This window comes from Mustela erminea, chromosome 15 (assembly GCF_009829155.1).
Source record: "Mustela erminea isolate mMusErm1 chromosome 15, mMusErm1.Pri, whole genome shotgun sequence".
In the NCBI taxonomy this organism is placed as follows: Eukaryota; Metazoa; Chordata; class Mammalia; order Carnivora; family Mustelidae; genus Mustela; species Mustela erminea.
The window spans coordinates 49,573,628-49,591,308 of NC_045628.1; positions in this window are offsets into that span (position 1 = coordinate 49,573,628).

Below are 17,681 nucleotides of genomic sequence, written 5' to 3' on the forward strand. Positions count from 1 at the left end.
GGAAGCAGGCTCCCCGCGGAGCAGAGAACCCGATGCGGGACTCGATCCCAGGACTCTGAGATCATGACCTGAGCTGAAGGCAGCGGCTTAACCCACTGAGCCACCCAGGCGCCCCAGCAAATGGTAATTTAACAAAGTCATAACTATGACTGAAGGAATAAAAATGATAAATTTTCACTTATCCAGATTCAGCACCCCTAAATTATTTTTTGCAGAACTAATCCAATATAAGAAAGATAAAGATAATTAATTTTTTAATAATCATTTTTAATCAAATTAGGTCAATCAACAGTCAATTACCAAATAATTTATTAGAATCTTCTAATATGTCAGAGAACAGTTTCTATCTAAATCTTGCCCTTTAGTAACAAGTTTTACTAAAATATATAACTTTTACATTGGTTAATGTGATTAGTTGAAAAAATAATGATATAATGATATAAAATAGAAGAACATATAATCCATGGGAATTAAGGACAACTAGAAGACCCACAAAATTTTATTAGGATTAGAATGATCATAAAAGAAGATGACACTAGAAACTCAATTATTATTCTTTTAATAATAGCAGGATGCTTCTTATTTTTCTTTATTAGATTTATTTATTTATTTATTTGACAGAGAGATAGCTAGAGAGGGACCGCAAGCAAGGTTAGTGAAGAGAGGGAGAAGCAGGCTTTCCAGGACCCCGGAATCATGACCTGATCCGAAGGAAGATGCTTAGCTGACTGAAGCATGCAGGTGCCCGACACTAGAAACTTTAATTAATAATAATAATAATGTGTTTTATTTTTCTTTTTTGTATTCATATTTACATGGAGGCACATATTATTTTATGCATTCAATACCTGATTTTGACCCAATAAATTAATGAAAGTCAATCTGATAATGAACAAGAAAGGTTTTTAAATAGGGATGCCTGGGTGGCTCAGTTGGTTAAGGAGCTGCCTTCGGCTCGGGTCATGATCCCAGAATCCTAGGACCAAGTCCTGTATCAGGCTCCTTGCTCAGCAGGAAGCCTGCTTCTCTCTCTGCCTCTGCCTGCCACTCTGCCTGTGCGTGCTCTCTCTGTCTCTGACAAATTAATAAATAAAAGCTTAAAAAAAAAGAAAGGAAGATTTTTTCTTTTCTTTTTGTTTTTTGAAGATTTTATTTATTTATTTGACAGAGATCACAAGTAGGCAGAGAGGCAGGCAGAGAGAGAGGAGGAAGCAGGCTACCCGCTGAGCAGAGAGCCCAATGCAGGGCTTGATCCCAGGACCCTGGGATCATGACCCCCACCGAAGGCAGAGGCTTTAACCCACTGAGCCACCCAGGTGCCCCAAAAAGAGGAAGGTTTTTAAATAGATTATGTAAGATACCACAAATATCTATGTGACCTTGGAAAGATGCCTTAATTTCTTTGTGACTCCATGAATTGCACTCTATTCATTGCATCTATTCACTTTAGTACTGACAGACAAAAGGCAAAATCTCACATAAGCAAATGTTTTTAGTTCTATCAGTTAAGGGAATACTTTCTTTGAGAAAGTTGAGGTTAGCGGTTATAATAATTTGCTTGATCTTAATTTTTTTTTGTTTTTTAAGATTCATCATGCTACATATTATCCATCCTTGTTTCCAGCATATTATGATTCTACCTTGGAGCTGAGGTTTCCAGAATGCTGACTCTACTACTGTTAAAATTTATTCTTTGGAATTACATTGTTTGGAATTTTATCTATTTAATTATTTATTTATTTATTTTGCCTTTCCTCTCCTATAGTACCTATGCCAAAGTCCAGAATTGAGATTTAGTTCCAAGGAATTCGAAGAGTGAAGGAAGATATGAATTTAATGGTGATGAAAATTTCAAGTAAGTTATCAAATTTTAAATAGTTTAACATAACTTGTTCTTACCAATATTATCCCACCAATTTTAAAAGACTAAAGATAAAATAAATACATTTTGTTGTCTTATGACAAATTATCCAATAATTTTATTTTTCTCCCTAAGCAAAAAAATACATTTTATAGCTAAGTTTTTCTAAACTATTTACAAGTTTTTAACATCTTGTAAGTTTGTGCTTAATCTTTTGAAGACATTGAATTTATAATGAGAAAATCTGCTTCTTTGAGTTTAAAACTCTAAACATTCTTGACTTTAACATTTAAGAAAATTATTTCCTCTCAAATTCCAATTTGGTTTACCCTTTTAAAAAACAACTTTCTTTTGAATATAAAATGCTTGTAATTTTTTTGTGTTATGTATCACGTAAATATATTTTAATTGCTACTTTCCTGAAAGCAGAGTAAGTTATTTTAAATAATTTATAAAATTTTGGAATGGTTATACTTACAGAAAAGTAATGAAGACAGTACAGAGATTTTTTCATGTATTGCACATGTTCCTTCCCCTATTATAAACATATTGCATTAATTCGGTATATTTATCATAATTAATGAACCCATACTGACATCATTATTAACTAAAGTCCATACTTTATTCATATTTCCTTAGTTTTTATGTAATATACTTTTTTCTGTTTCAGAATACCCTCAGGGACATCACATTACAGTTAGATGTCATGTTTCCTTAAGTTCCTTTTGGCTATGACAGTTTCTCAGACTAACACCAGGTTTGATGATCTTGACAATTTTAATGAGTGCTGGTCAGTATTCTATAGACTTTCCTTCGACTGGGATTTTTTTCTGATATTTTTCTCATTCATTAGACTGGAGTACAGATTTTTGGAAAGTAGACAACAGAGGTAAAGTACCATTTCATCACATCATATATTAATTGTACATACAATCAACATAATTTATGACATTTATCAGGTTTCCTCACTGGCAACAACACTTTTTCACCCTTTCTAATAGTACTGTTTGCAGAAAAGACACTATATTCCAAACCACACATGAGAGTGGTAGTTATATTCCTTGTACAGGATGGTTATATCTACTTAAATTATTTGGAATTTTTCTGCAAAAGAGATTTGTCTCCTATTCCCCATTATTTATTCAATCATTGATTCATGGATATTATTTCCTATGTTAGATTATAATTCAGTACCTAAGTACCTATTCATTTGTTTTCTCAAAACAAACCAGCTTCATGAACAACTTCAGTTGGTTCTGTTGGCATACCCCTCCCAACACTGAGAGTTTAGTTTAGTTTGTTTTAGCACTTCCTTTCCTTCCAGATGCTTGAGACTACTCTTGTACGTATTCTGCTCCAGACTTAGAATCATTTATTTCTCCAGGGAACACTAGTTCCTTCTATTGAAGAATGATATTAGAAACTGAGATCTGTTCACAGTATAATTTTATTTTTTAACTAAAGAACCTTTTAAAGAAGTTAATTTCTTTTGCCTCTGGGGATCGTGTTCTTTCACTCTTCCCTTAGACTTTTTTGAGTATTTGTTAATATTCAACTGTTAATATTTTTGACATTATAACAGGTTTTTCTGTTTGAAAAATTTGAATCCATAAAATCACATTATTAAACAGCTCATAGATATTGCACTATGTATGCAGTTGAAAAAAATCATGCCTTAATTCAATGAGCTTAGACAACAATGAGAAGCTGAAGGGAAATTCTTCCTTTTATTTCCAATAGTGTTTTATAAGGAGCCTTTATTTTCCTACACACGGTGTATCATCACAAGACAGTTAGAACTAGCTTTTATGTCCCCAGTGTCTCTCCCTTGAATGTATACAGAACTCTGCTAGATGCTATGAGTCCTTGTTCTTAAATTATTATGATTAATGTGTAATATTAATCAAACATTAAAAGAGACTCTTAGTTTAAGTAGTGTTTGTTAGTACTTGATAGTTGAGCTATCTCCAATTAAACTGAAATAAAAATCTTGCTAAAATATAAACAGTGTGGGGCACCTGGGTGGCTCAGTGGGTTAAGCCTCTGCCTTCAGCTTGGGTCATGATCTCAAGGTTCTGGGATCGAGTCCCACATCAGGCTCTCTGCTTGACGGGGAGCCTGCTTCCTCCTCTCTCTCTCTCTGCCTGTCTCTCTGCCTACTTGTGATCTCTCTGTCAAATAAATACATAAAATCTTAAAATATATATATATAAACAATGTGAAAACTCATAAACAAATGTGAAAAACAGAAAAGACACTTTTTATAATGTTAAAATACAAGATTAATCCCTGTAAAAATTAAGATATAGGAGAAAAGTTGAAAACAAAACTTTTAAAATTTTGTATTAAAAAGATTCTTAAAAATACCCACGTCTATAAAATAGCTTCTCTGTTCTCTCCCTCCTTACTAAAACAAAAGTAATGGTGTAGCCATAGGAATTTCTGAGTGAACTACATTCTTTATCTTCCCTTCTAAGCTTATCTTTTAAAATTCTGCATGTACCCATTAAGTAATTCATTATTATAATTCTTGACTTATCTCAAACTGTGTCTTCCTCAAGGATACCTAGCCAGAACTATACTCACTGAAAGAATCATCTGGTTATTTTGTATTATTTTTTTCTAAGTATTTCATTAAAAGTATTTATCATAATCCAAAATTATCAAGCTCATTTAATCTTTATTCCCCTACTACAATGTGAGTTCACTTAAGAAAAAGCATAGTCTCTATCTACCTTACTGTAATAATTATTTAAACATTAATAGCAATATTAATAAAGCACTGTGACTCAGTTGATTTTATAGACTAAATCTGTGGTAGGATTCTTAGACTACAAATTTCTATTACTTTCTGCTCTTCTAGAAATGTTTAACCTTTGCTCTAAGGAATACTAATCCAGGAGACACTTTGTTGAAAGAAGTGAATTTCTCACTTTAAATGAATTTGAATTTTTACTTATGTTATCCTATATAGACATTCAAAATTGATATTAGCGCAGTAAAGTCTAAAATTTTAGTAGGTCAACTTCTTTAAATTTGTGTGTCCTAGGATTTCTCAAATGTATTCAAATACAAGTGTTTTTCATATTTTAAATATTTATTGTCATTCTTATTTATTTATTTATTTATTTAAGATTTTACTTATTTATTTGTCAGAGAGAGAGAGCACAAGAAGAGGGAGCAGCAGGCAGAGCAGGTAGAGGGAGAAGCAGGCTCCCTGCTGAGCAAGGAGCCCTATGCAGGACTAGATCCCAGGATCCTGGCATCATGACCTGAGCCAAAGGCAGTGCTTAACCCACTGAGCGACCCAAGCTTCCCTGTTGTCATTCCTTTTAAAATAGTGTATCCTTGGGGTGTCTGGGTGGCTCAGTGGATTAAAGCCTCTGCTGCCTTCGGCTCAGGTCATGGTCCCAGAGTCTTGGGATCGAGCCCCGCATTGGGCTCAGCTCAGCGGGGAGCCTGCTTCCTCTCTGCCTGCCTCTCTGCCTACTTGTGATCTCCCTCTCTCTGTCAAATAAATAAATAAAATCTTTAAAAAAAATAGTGTATTCCAGAATCTAAAATAATGAGTGTCTTTACTTAAAATGAAAGATCTTATTCTCTTATGGTTGATTTTTTTTTTCAACAGAGAATTTTTACATTTTTTTAAATAATCTATTTTACAGTTTTAAGGTACTTCTGTTTGATAACCTTTTTCTCTTTTGTAATCTACTGAACAGGGCTTTCCAAATCTATATAACTAGCAAAATTCACAAGTATACTTAATTTAACTTATTGATAAACCTATTGAACAGGAAACTAGAAACAAAGAACAGATCAAATGGCATACCAATAGAGAGTTTCCTTCAGGTTCTCATTGACTTATTAATCATGAAAAAACTACTTTTTCATGCAAAAAAACTTTTTTTCTCTAATTGTTCCTTGGTCTTCAATCTATTGATCCCACCACAGGAAAGAAATGTCCTTTTTTTTCCTTGACATGCTCTTCATGAATCATAGTAATATTTAAACTTAGTGATATTTTCTTTTCCTAAATATCCACTCACCAATTTTTTAAAAATAAGACATTAATGATTTTTCCCTTCACTAATATCAGATTAAAGGCGGGATTTATACCACATCTTAACCAGTGCAACATTAGAGGAGTCTGTCATCATTCACTCAGAAACTGTGCCTCAACATACCTTATTCCCTTTAATTTTGGTGCTACAGGACTTCTCTCACTTTTTTATGTCATTAAATCAGATTTTTCAAGTTTCTTAAGTATTAAGTATTACTTCTTTGCTGGAGACTTCCCAACATTATCTCAATTAGTAAGTAAACACTACCCTCTGCCTATATTTCTTTGAACTGATAATATTTGAGTTATTTTTATTTTTTTTTCACTAAGTGATGAATTACTTATGGGCCAAGGCTGAGAAAATAGTTTTATGAGAACTGACTTAATGTCAGTTATTTTACTAAGCACTTCATCTAGTTTACATTACTTAATACAATGATGATAAATGATATTTTACCTCCATACAGATGAAGCACAGGATTGTTAGGGTAATTAATTTGTCCAAAAGTTAAAGAGATGGTAATTTGGCACTTCTATTTAACCATACAACATTGATTCCAGTGGTTACATTCTACATCAGCAGCTGTATTTTTTTATATGTAATGAAGAAAAGAACTAGATTTACTGAATAAAGTGATGACAGGCTAAGAATGGATAATTATACTTTTGCATAAAAAGTATTTTCAAAAGCAGTATTTTCAGAAACTTTTGTAGGCTCTTTCATTTTTAGGCTGAAGGAGTGAAGAAAATATTAGAGACTGGTATAACAACATATATAGGTAGTAAGCAATATTTATAAGATTTTTAAAGTAGTTGCAATTGACCCAAAGACTATGATCTTTGCATGTTACTCATTAAATGTTTATCAGATGTGAAATGTTGTGGTATATATTTTGAGAATCCCATCTATTTAAAAGACATCATATTTATCACTAGTTCTGTCTACTAATGTTATGGGCTTTTAATTACTCTATGAATAACATGATTTGCATATCTATTCACATTGCAACATTGCATTTACAAGGTTCTCATCAAATAATGGCTTAGGTTTTTTTTTTTATTGTTTTTTGTTTTGTAAACAATGAAGCCAGTTTATTCATATAACTATATTCAATCTTTGTTATTCTGACTACATAGTGTATAAGTATTGATGGGATACTGGTAAATAGGTATGATGAGACCTGGCCACCTGGAGCTTGTATTTTAATAAAACATAAAGATAGTAAACACATAAAAATAATAATTATAAGGCTAAAAATAGTATCACAAGGTGTTAAGTTTTCTTTACTGATAAAATGTATGAATTGCTGATTCAGAATCATAATAATTTCTGATTATTATGTCAGGATAACATCAATAATTTAAAAATCTAACTTGAAAAATTAAGATTTAATCTTCATATAAACTATCTGTCCATTGCAAGCTAATTCGGGTCTCTACTTCACATTATCTTTACTCTGGTACCCACGTGAGGGAGTAACCACTGCTCAGAGTATGGCTTTTCTCTTTGGCAGATAGTAAGAGAGAATAGGAGAGGATAGTGAATTAAGGACTGCTCATTATTAGTCACATTTCATTGGCAAAAGGAAGTTTCATGGCAGCACCTAAATTCAAGCAGATTGAAAAGTAAAATTTTCAGAGGTACCCAGAAGAATTGAAAACCCTTCTTGAATGATAATAATGCCTACCACAAAGATTTTAAATTTTGACACGAAAAAGACAGGACATATGATGATATAGGGAAGCCAAATGAGAACAGACTTTTGAGCTTAGATCAAAGATCTGTTTCTCTTGGTTGAAATTTTGAAAATTTGGAATTTTCCATCACCAATTAAAGGAAGCAGTTTGTAAACATGAAACAATAAAACAGAGAAATAAACTTCAATTTTCTTTAAAATATTTCTTTTTCTTTTACTCTGCTTAGTCCACAAACCCCAGCAGTATCAGTCATGTTTCCAAAACAAAATGATAGGACAAGCATATAATAGACATTCCTATTCCAAAAGGGAGAAATAGCAAAGAAGGAAGGAGTACAGGACAGGTCCCAAGCAAGTCCAAAACCTAACAGGCCAATCCACATTAGACTTTAGGGATTGAGAATAATCCTCTTTGGTTTGGGCATGTTTATAACTTTGAGTAGTCCTGCCCCCTCGCTCTGGCTGGTGACTATTTGACCTGGTGAAAGCAAGGCAGCAGTTCCACCATCTGAAACTGAAGAACCATACCTGATGCTCTCCAAATCACCTTCAGAGTCATTCTCTCCTTGTCTTAAAGAGTAACATTGGCAGCCAAATAGCCATAGTCCCTTCCCATAAAATCCAAGAAGTCCCACAGCCTTCCTTCATTTCTTCTCATCTTCTTCGTGTTAGGTGCAAACTGGCAGTTTTCTACCTGAGGTGACTAAGTCCAGAGCTCACACCCATACTCACCTCTCCATCACAGAGCTACTGGGCCACACCCTCTCATTTTTCTCAATAGGACCAGGTTGAGAATTTTCCAAATCTCTAAGTTCTGCTTCCTTTTTTATTAACACTTTCATATTTAAGCTGTTTCTCTCTCCTATCATTTAACTATTAAGCAGCCAGGAGGAGCCAAAGCATACCTTTAACAGCATATATAGATAATTACAGCGAACGTCCAATCTCCTTATTCACAAGCTGGGGCTGGCCTCCCTGGGAAGACACAGAGCCACCGGTGTTCTGCGCCTGCGCGCCACTTCCCACCTCCTCGCCCACGGAGCCGCCTGCTGAAAAGTGGTGGGTGCAGCCCTGAACCCGCGGAAGGATACAACCTACCTCTCCAGTGCCTCTTGTGTTTCCTATATGTCTGTCAACAGACATATAGATTACTTCATGATTACTTTGTTTTTTCTAAGATTAAGACTACTCTTTTCTTTATGAGCTTTCACCAGAATCACCTTTAAAAGGTCCGTTCCAGCAATGTAGGCTTTTTCTAGCATGCACCTCTAAACCTTTCTGGTCTCTATTATTGCCTAATTCCAAAGCTGTTTCCAGAATTTTAAGTATTTGTTACAGCAGCACTACACTCTCTCAGTGCCAGTTTGTGTCTTAGTCACTTGGTTTGAGGCAGTTGGGTTGAATAAATTTGACAATCTGATTGTATCTAAAAATTCATGAATTGGGCAGCATCTCATCTGTGATATAGAAAGGTGCTCCAGGAGTTGTGCAAAATGGAAGGCAGAATGAGAAAGACACAAGAAAGTTAAAAGAATGGATTATTTCAGGCAGGTTGACCTTCCCTTAGGGGAAGCCAGGGTGTTTTATCACACCGCTCTATGGCTGATGAGAAAATTCCATACTGATTGATTCAAAATCCCACTTCCAAGAGAAGCTGAAGGGACAATTAGGTTAGGTATTGAGTCTTGGCAGGACTTAGCAAAAATGACTCCATTGGGGGCTTGTTTCCTTGTTAACAGCTGCTATAACATAATACTATAGACTGGGTAACTTAAAAACGAAAATTTACTTCTCACAGTTCTGGAGGCTGGGAGGTTTAGGATCCAAGGCCCTGGCAGGTTCCTTGTTTGGTGAGAACCCAAGGAATGCCCACTTTATGATCCTATGTGAGGAGGCAGTGAGCAGCCATCTGTTCGTTTTCACTTGTCCTTTAGAGCAGTGGTTTTTCTATCCATTACTTCTGTACATAGAGAGCTGAAGCATTCTAGATGACTCAGCCATCATTTTTGGGAAGATTTTGTAATCACAAACACTAGACACTGCTTTGGAAGGCTTTCAATACTCATTCATTTTCTACACATCACCTAGGGAAAAATTAAATTGCATATTAAGAACTTATTATGCTTTCAAGGGCCTGCATGACTATATTTAGTCAGTCAGTTCCTGATGTTCTCTTCCTCCAATTTCATTCTATCATGATATCAAACTGCTTGTACTCTGTGTTTAAGTTATCATCACTTATTGTATAATTCTTTTTTTTTTTAAGATTTTATTTATTTGACTCAGAAAGGGAGAGATCACAAGTAGGCAGAGAGGCAGACAGAGAGAACAGGCTCTCTGTTACAGCAGCGGGCCAGATGGTGGGTCTAGATCCCAGGACCCTGAGATCATGACCTGAGCCAAAGGCAGAGACACAACCCACTGAGACACCCAGGTGCCCCACTTATTTTATAATTCTACTTAGCCTTTTATCATCTTTTTTTTTTTTAAGATTTTATATATTTATTTGCCAGAGAGAGAGAGGGAGAGAGAGAGCGCGAGCAAGAGAGCACAGGCAGACAGAGTGGCAACAGAGGCATAGGGAGAAGCAGGCTCCCTGCCGAGCAAGGAACCCGATGTGGGACTCGATGCCAGGACGCTGGGATCATGACCTGAGCCGAAGGCAGCTGCTTAACCAACTGAGCCACCCAGGCATCCCTATTTAAAAACCTTTCTTGTTCATCTTAACTTCTCAGTCTCATCTGATGTGCTCTTCCAGTAGAAGTTTTGCTTAAATAGCGAGGTACAGCAGTACCCTTTGCTATGCTGCCATTATTTCCTGAGTATACTTTATCACAACATAATATATACACATGAAGTTATTTATTTGCCTGTTTATTGACTTTTTAGATTAGAAGAACTTTAGAAAAACAATTTTTTTCTAAATTATCTTCCTGTTTTCAATGAGTAGAAGTATGTGTAGAATAACTGTCAGCCAGTAAAAACTTTTGAGCTGTTGCTAAATAAAAGCCTTGTTATATTAGATATAAAATATCATTTGGGTGCAGTAAATTCTGAAGCCAAAGTTAGTCATTCATATATGGAAACTCTAAGATAACACAACACACTTTTATCAAATTCTGTTATACTTACAAGATGCTAAAATTGGGGGTCGAGAGAATACATATTGCAATAAGATCTGAAATTTGCATCCTATCTTATGATTTTATGACTTTGAGAAAATCATTTTTTCTTTAACTTTGTGTTCTGCAAAATTGGAATAATAGTTACAGCATCTAACTTGCATACCAGAGCTCATAATTAGGTGTGAAAATATATATGAGTTTCACTTAATATAACATACTAAACATATGTTTACATATATATAAGCATACTTGAAATTTAGAAGAATGTGTGTGTGCATATATATGCATACACACACACAGAGTACACTAAGAAAGGAAATATTATATAAATTTAATATTACACTAAGATTACTCTTTTTTTATTTTTTTTTTTAATTTATTTGACAGAGGGATCACAAGTAGGCAGAGAGGCAGGCAGAGAGAGAGGAAGGGAAGCAGGCCCCCTGCTGAGCAGAGAGCCCGATGTGGGGCTTGATCCCAGGACCCTGGGATCATGACCTGAGCTGAAGGCAGAGGCTTTAACCCACTGAGCCACCCAGGTGCCCCAACACTAAGATTACTCTTAATTCTAACACATCTAATGCTACTAAAATTCCTCCAAGCAATATTTTCTATCAGTTACTAAGTATTTTGTTTATGTCCATAACAAATATTTTAACGCTTACTAATCAAGTTCTCACAGAATACCTTTTAGATAGCCATTAGCAACATCATTTGTTTACAAAATAAAACTGCCTTTCTTAAGGCTTAAAAGTCTCAAATGAATTTGAATTATAGTATTTAACTAGAATATTGTATTCACCCATCTCTGAGTTTTCTAGAAGAAAAAAAAATCAGCAATTCACATATAAGGTCTGTTTAATAAATATCCCCCATGTAACAAATTAGTTGAGACACTTTTATCTGTATTTTTTTTCTGCCTATATAAAGATTTTATGTAAGAGTGGTTATAGTGTCTGATATTTGATACAAGGTATTCTCTGACTTTGTAATCCCCCTCTTCCTCAAATGACTCAAAATCACTGTGCCAGATGTTTCTGATACTTGTAAAGATCCTATTGAAACCCACTTCTATTGTGTGATTGCCCATTCTTAGCCTCCCTAAAAAAACTCACCCATCCTCTTTTCAAGAAATATTTATTGAACATCTGCTGTATGTCAGGTATGGATTTAGGCATTTAAGAGAGATTTATAAATTAAACAGGTGGATCACTGTCCTTTGTATTTTGCATTCTAGGACATCTCTTTTGAATGACATATTTGATACTTTTTTGCGGGCCTTATATCGAAGTAGTTCTGATGCCCTAATTCTATTGTCATTGCATTTCCTGGACTCCTCACAAGGTGGTGCTAAACATGCTTTTGTTGCTATGGAGCTTCTCATCCATAGAGATAACTCCCAAGTGGTTCCAGTGGTTGATTGCCATGGCTTAGTGATCCCTTCTGAAGGAGAAGACTTTTCCTTAAATATTTAGCACTTTCAGATGTAGACCCCATCACAATAAGGAAAGATGTATATAGTTTTATCTTCTATTCATTATTTTCCCCCCATTCTTCCTAGAACTCATTTGTATTTAAAAAAATGTGGATTTGATGTAGACTTTGTCTTGATGGACAAAAGAAAATTCTTATGGGAGCTGAAGCTAATTTTTCTTGAAACTTAGCTGTGAGTTGTAATACGGTAGAACTCCTCAATCATTCATGATACTTCTCTCCCTCTTTGAGTGCCCATCCCCCACACTCTCGAGAGTTTATAGGGAATATCAGAATAAGTCAGGCCAAGATTTAAGCTTTATCTCATGTGGTGCTCAAATACTAGGCATGTAAGAAAAGTGAGGACACTAGTTTCTGTGTCCCAATACATCCCGAGAGAATTAGGTAGGCTAGGAGTGGGAAGCCTGAACCTGCCAATTTCTGCCCTGATACATATGATAAATATTTGTGCAGTTTGAAAATAATGACAGAATATTGGTAGCCTAATGATTATGTTAGTTTCTACTCTGTGTAATAAGTACTCCAAAAATATGGTGACTTAAAATAACACTTAATATTTATTACCTCACACAGTTTCTGTGGTTCAAAAATTTTGGAGCAGCCTAGCTAAGTGATTGTGGCTCAGTGTCTCTCATAAGGGTGGCTGAAGTCATCTTAAGACATGACTAAGGGAGAGACTACACGTTCAAGTTGGCACAGTCACATGTCTGTTGGTAGGAGGCCTCTCCTTGCCCTACAGATGCCATATTGTTGCTTGAGTGTGGTCTTGGCATAGTAGCTGGCTTCTCCCAAAGCAAATGATCCAAGGTGCAATGTCTTTCATGATCTAGACTTGGAAGTCACACACCACTTTTCTTCAGTTCTTATGGGTTATACATATCAGCCCTACTCAGCGTGAGTGCTACATGTGGCTGTGAGTGATGGGAGATTAAGATCATTGATATCTCTTTTGTAGGCTGGTTGCCTCAAAGCTGGTGTCATTTTTTACACTACTGACACAATTAACAGCAAATCTTCATGAATATACCATCACTGATGTTGTCAACAAATTATATTGATTAAAGGGAATAATCTATTAGTCAATCCTTTCATTTAACTCTTGTCTCAGATAAAACTTTTGAGCAACCTGAGAATCATCTTGGGCCTAAAACCTACCACAGCAACTGCTGCCGTGGTCATTTCTGCATAGGTGTTTTTCAAAGATTTACGTCTGTTCAATTTCATAGTGCCTCACCTTTGGTCTGTCCCATAAATTATTACTTTATAGCACCACAAACCTTTCACATGGGCTTCCTTTAAAAATATGATGCCTAAGGGAAACTGAAGAGCACTATGGATGAGCAACTTATAATTCATAGGGATAAATGCACATAGAACTACCCTTAAAATGTGGGTATCATTGTTATTGAATTGATTTCTTCCCTTTTCGCTCCCCAGGTAAATATTTATGAAATTCCATTTCTTTGACTTTTAGAAACTTATATGAGCTCCATTTGGTCAATACAGGCCAACACATGGGTAGACACTATAGTACATGCTTTCAGGAATGAGGAATGAATTCTTGCTGCTGCTGGCAATGTTGGTTTCCAGTAGTTCACAGATGAGTCTCTCTCTCTAGGAACTGTCCTCAACAACAAGAACAACAAAAAGATGTACCTTTTAAAAGCTTGTCCCTCATTTGGGCAGATTGCATCAACTGAATGCAGAGCCATGGAGGCACACATCCTCTCCTTGATATGGGAAAATTATAAAAAGCCATTACACCCCCAGAGCTACTTGTAGGATGAGCTGAGGTCTCTGTCATAACTGCATTGCTATTCAGATGCTCTTTCTGCCCAGTCTTCCTTTGTTAAGCAATTCTCAGTAAAACTTCTGCAAATTTTAGAATTTCAACATCTACTTTCCAGAGGACACAACCTGACATTTTAACCAGGATTAGTCTGAGGATGCAGATTCGTAAACAGAAACTGGATCACCCACTGGGCAGCTGGCAATAAGAATATCACCATTAATGTAGGTAGAACACTGATACCTCCTGGATGCAATTGTATTGAAACTATTAAAACTTTAACTAGAGGTGAACTGGAATGGATGTCAGTGCAAGGAAATGTGTTCCAACGTGAAATATTTCAGGATTTTAAGAGGTATGAGAAAAATAGTACTTACAAGTATGCATTAATTTTTAGGCCAAGATGGAGCTGTTCTTTTTCTGGATGTCATGTCAGCAAACAAAAACTTAGATAATTTTTGTGTCCCTGTAAATATTCCACTTTACCAGCAATGCCATAAAGCCAGCCAGCCATTCCCAAATCACCGGACCAACTCTGGGCTTTCTCACTCCAAACAAGTGGAACTATGTGGCCCCAGCTAATTAGATATTTTCTATTTATCCCTTCCATGTTCTTTATTCTTTATCCTAAAAATCTGCCTGCTTTACACTCTCCTTGAAGGAGGCTGTCAAGAGGATGTGACTACAGATGAATCTAAGAGCTAGACCCAGGTAGCTGGAGGTTCCTCACCCCCTCTCCCATCTTTGGAACGTGTGTTCTGCTCTCCATTCCCACCATAGGAGCTGTTTCAAGTACATAGACTTGAAAGAGAAAGCTATTGAGACCATCTAGACTGAATAAATGACTGAACCCAGTTAAGGCCTGTATATAAATTGTTAAGCTTCTGACAGGTTGGTTGAGAGATCTATTTGCGTTGTGGCTGCCCAGCACAAGCTTCATATGTAAGTTCCCTTGCTTATTAAATCTGTCACTGCCAATCTGAAGTGGCCTGCCTCTTTCTTGGGTTTCTCCTTGCCCTCCATGTGAAGGGGATAGTTTTTTGTTTTTTGTTTTTTGTTTTTAAGCCCCATTTAGCAGTTCTCTGAAAGAATATTCCCTGCTTCATGAAGTATTATAGTTACTTGTATCACCTAAATTGTTTCTTTAACAGTTTTTGGTCATGAGGAATAAGATCCAAAATGGACTGCTAATGTCCTATGGGACAGTGAAATACACATGTGAGACACCTGTTGAATCCTTTGAGCTCACTGTTCCTGTTGTCATTACCAAGGACTGGGGGTAAGTCACTCTCGGATTTGAGCTCTGCTCCCTTGCATGCAGCTCTCTGACCCAAACAAACTTTATATTAAAAAAAAAAAAAAAAAGTGTTTGCATGTGTGTGTATGTGTGTGCACATGTGCTCACGCATATTCCCAGGAAAGTTCTAGGTCCTGCCAAGTTTCTGGGGTTTACTAAAGTCCCCAGAAAGAAAGTTTCCAGGGTGGTTATATTAGGTGTCTGCAATGGCTGGTGGCTGTTCTGGGGTTCACAGAGCCTTGAAGTCAGGCCATAGCATAAACCCCTTAGAGACTTGGAAAAATAAAGCAAGACCAAAAGTTCAGGTGGTTTAGATCATCAAAATTGTAATATAAGTAGTCACAGGTCACACTATTAAAAACCACTGGGGTGTCTTCCCCTAGAAAGAAATCTTCTGAAAGGAATAATAGGCCCATTATTATGAATCTCAGAAGCCAAAGCCACAAAATTGGTGAACACGGATCAAGCCCTTAAAAGCTGTTAGAACACTTTCTCCTTAACGTTTAAAACTCCCATGCTAGGATGGACATGGAAGTAGCCATACTGACACTATGTCACCTGTCAAAATCAAGAAAATTTCTGGGCAACAAGGTACCCTGTAAAATACCATGAAAGCCCCAACATAGTATCACATTCCTCTTAGGTATTAATTTGGATCTAAAAGACCCAAGGCTAAGCTAAAGAAATGGTATGCTCAAGTTTCAAAGATTGGAGCATGCCACCTTCTGGCACACCTGCTCATTTTATGTCTAAGAACTGTGGTCCTGGAAGCTGTAGATATGTATGTAATTGATTTTTTTTATAGTATTTTCTATTAGAAATATTTATACCATGTTCCAAATTAGTATCACGTCCATATTCAATGAAATTACTGTTCATAAATCTTCTAGGAATAAAATAGTGTGTTGAAATTTATTAGAATGCCCAATCTTATGAGAATGCTTCTCAACTAAATACATTTTCTGTTTAAATAATTTAACCTTTTTTGTCCTGCTAGAACATTTTGACTTATTTTTCAGTACACATGAAAGTAAATTTGTAGGAACTTATTTTTATGTTTAATGAAATTAAGTAGACTATAATAGTTGGCATATACAGTGAAACCTCTTTCATAATTCATTAAAATAACTCACTGACATTTTCTAATTTTGAATAAAATTCACAATCTGAGTCTGTATAACCACAGAAAGCAAGAATTGAAATGTTCTGTGATTTTACCTCATTATGACACATGGCATGACATGAATTCCTATTTCCAGGTTTTATAATAACCCAAAACAGGGCCATCTTTATAGTACCAATAGTGGAAATAAGTAGAAATAAAAATCTGTCACACTTATCATGTGGAGCAAGCTCATGAGTATAATTTCCATTTTTTTCATTACATGTTTTGTTTAATATTTTCTTTCTTTGACATTTTCTTTCCGTTCATTTCTTCCCTTCTTGACAATCTGGATTTATCGCTTCCTACTTTATCTCTTTGTATTTCAACTTTTCAGTGTTCTTTTCTGCAAAAAGTCTTATATTTAACCCTGTTTTGCCTTTCATAAAAGTCCTCTTTGCATTTAGTCTTTACTGTAATAATTCATGGTAATTTTAATAAATTCAATTTAACAAAACTTTGCTATATTTCTACTTATGCAACCTATTATATGAGCTGATGTGCTTATAAAGATACATAAAACTGTCTTTGGGAGAAACAGGTAAGTACACAGGCAATCATGGTATTGTGATGATAAGATAGAAAGTGAATGTGATAGAATGTGAATACTAATGGAGGAAAGAATGGAAGCACTAATACAGTTTAAGAAAGTTGGATGAATATTTTTCAAAGGCAGAGAAGATAACTGAAGCATACTTTAGGGTTAACAAGATGGAAGGAAGTGAAAAGGGAATGACAAAAAGAAAAAAAAAAACAGTATTCTAAAGAGAGAGAACACTAGTACAAATACAGATGGCATAAGCATTCATCCAAGTTTTTACTGACTGCAATTATCTTAATATTGGTTAGATTTTATGGATCTAGTAAAAAATAATGTTGAGGTAGAAATCGGTGGGAACCCATAAATAGCATTATATAAAATCCTCAAGACTGGAGTCAGTGGTATCAGTTAAAAACTTCAATAATTCATAAAAATTATGGGAAGAGCACAGGATGGCTGTGAGTGTAGCCATAGAAACAGACAAACACACACAATGGGGTTGGTAATTTATGAAATGGGAAAATTTTGCAAAACAAAGTTCAGGAAACCTTAGTTTTTAATCCTAGTTACTGGATATATGATGGTAAGACCTGTAATCTACAAAAAACCATAAAAATGATAATGATGATGTTAATATTAAAAATGAGGGATATCT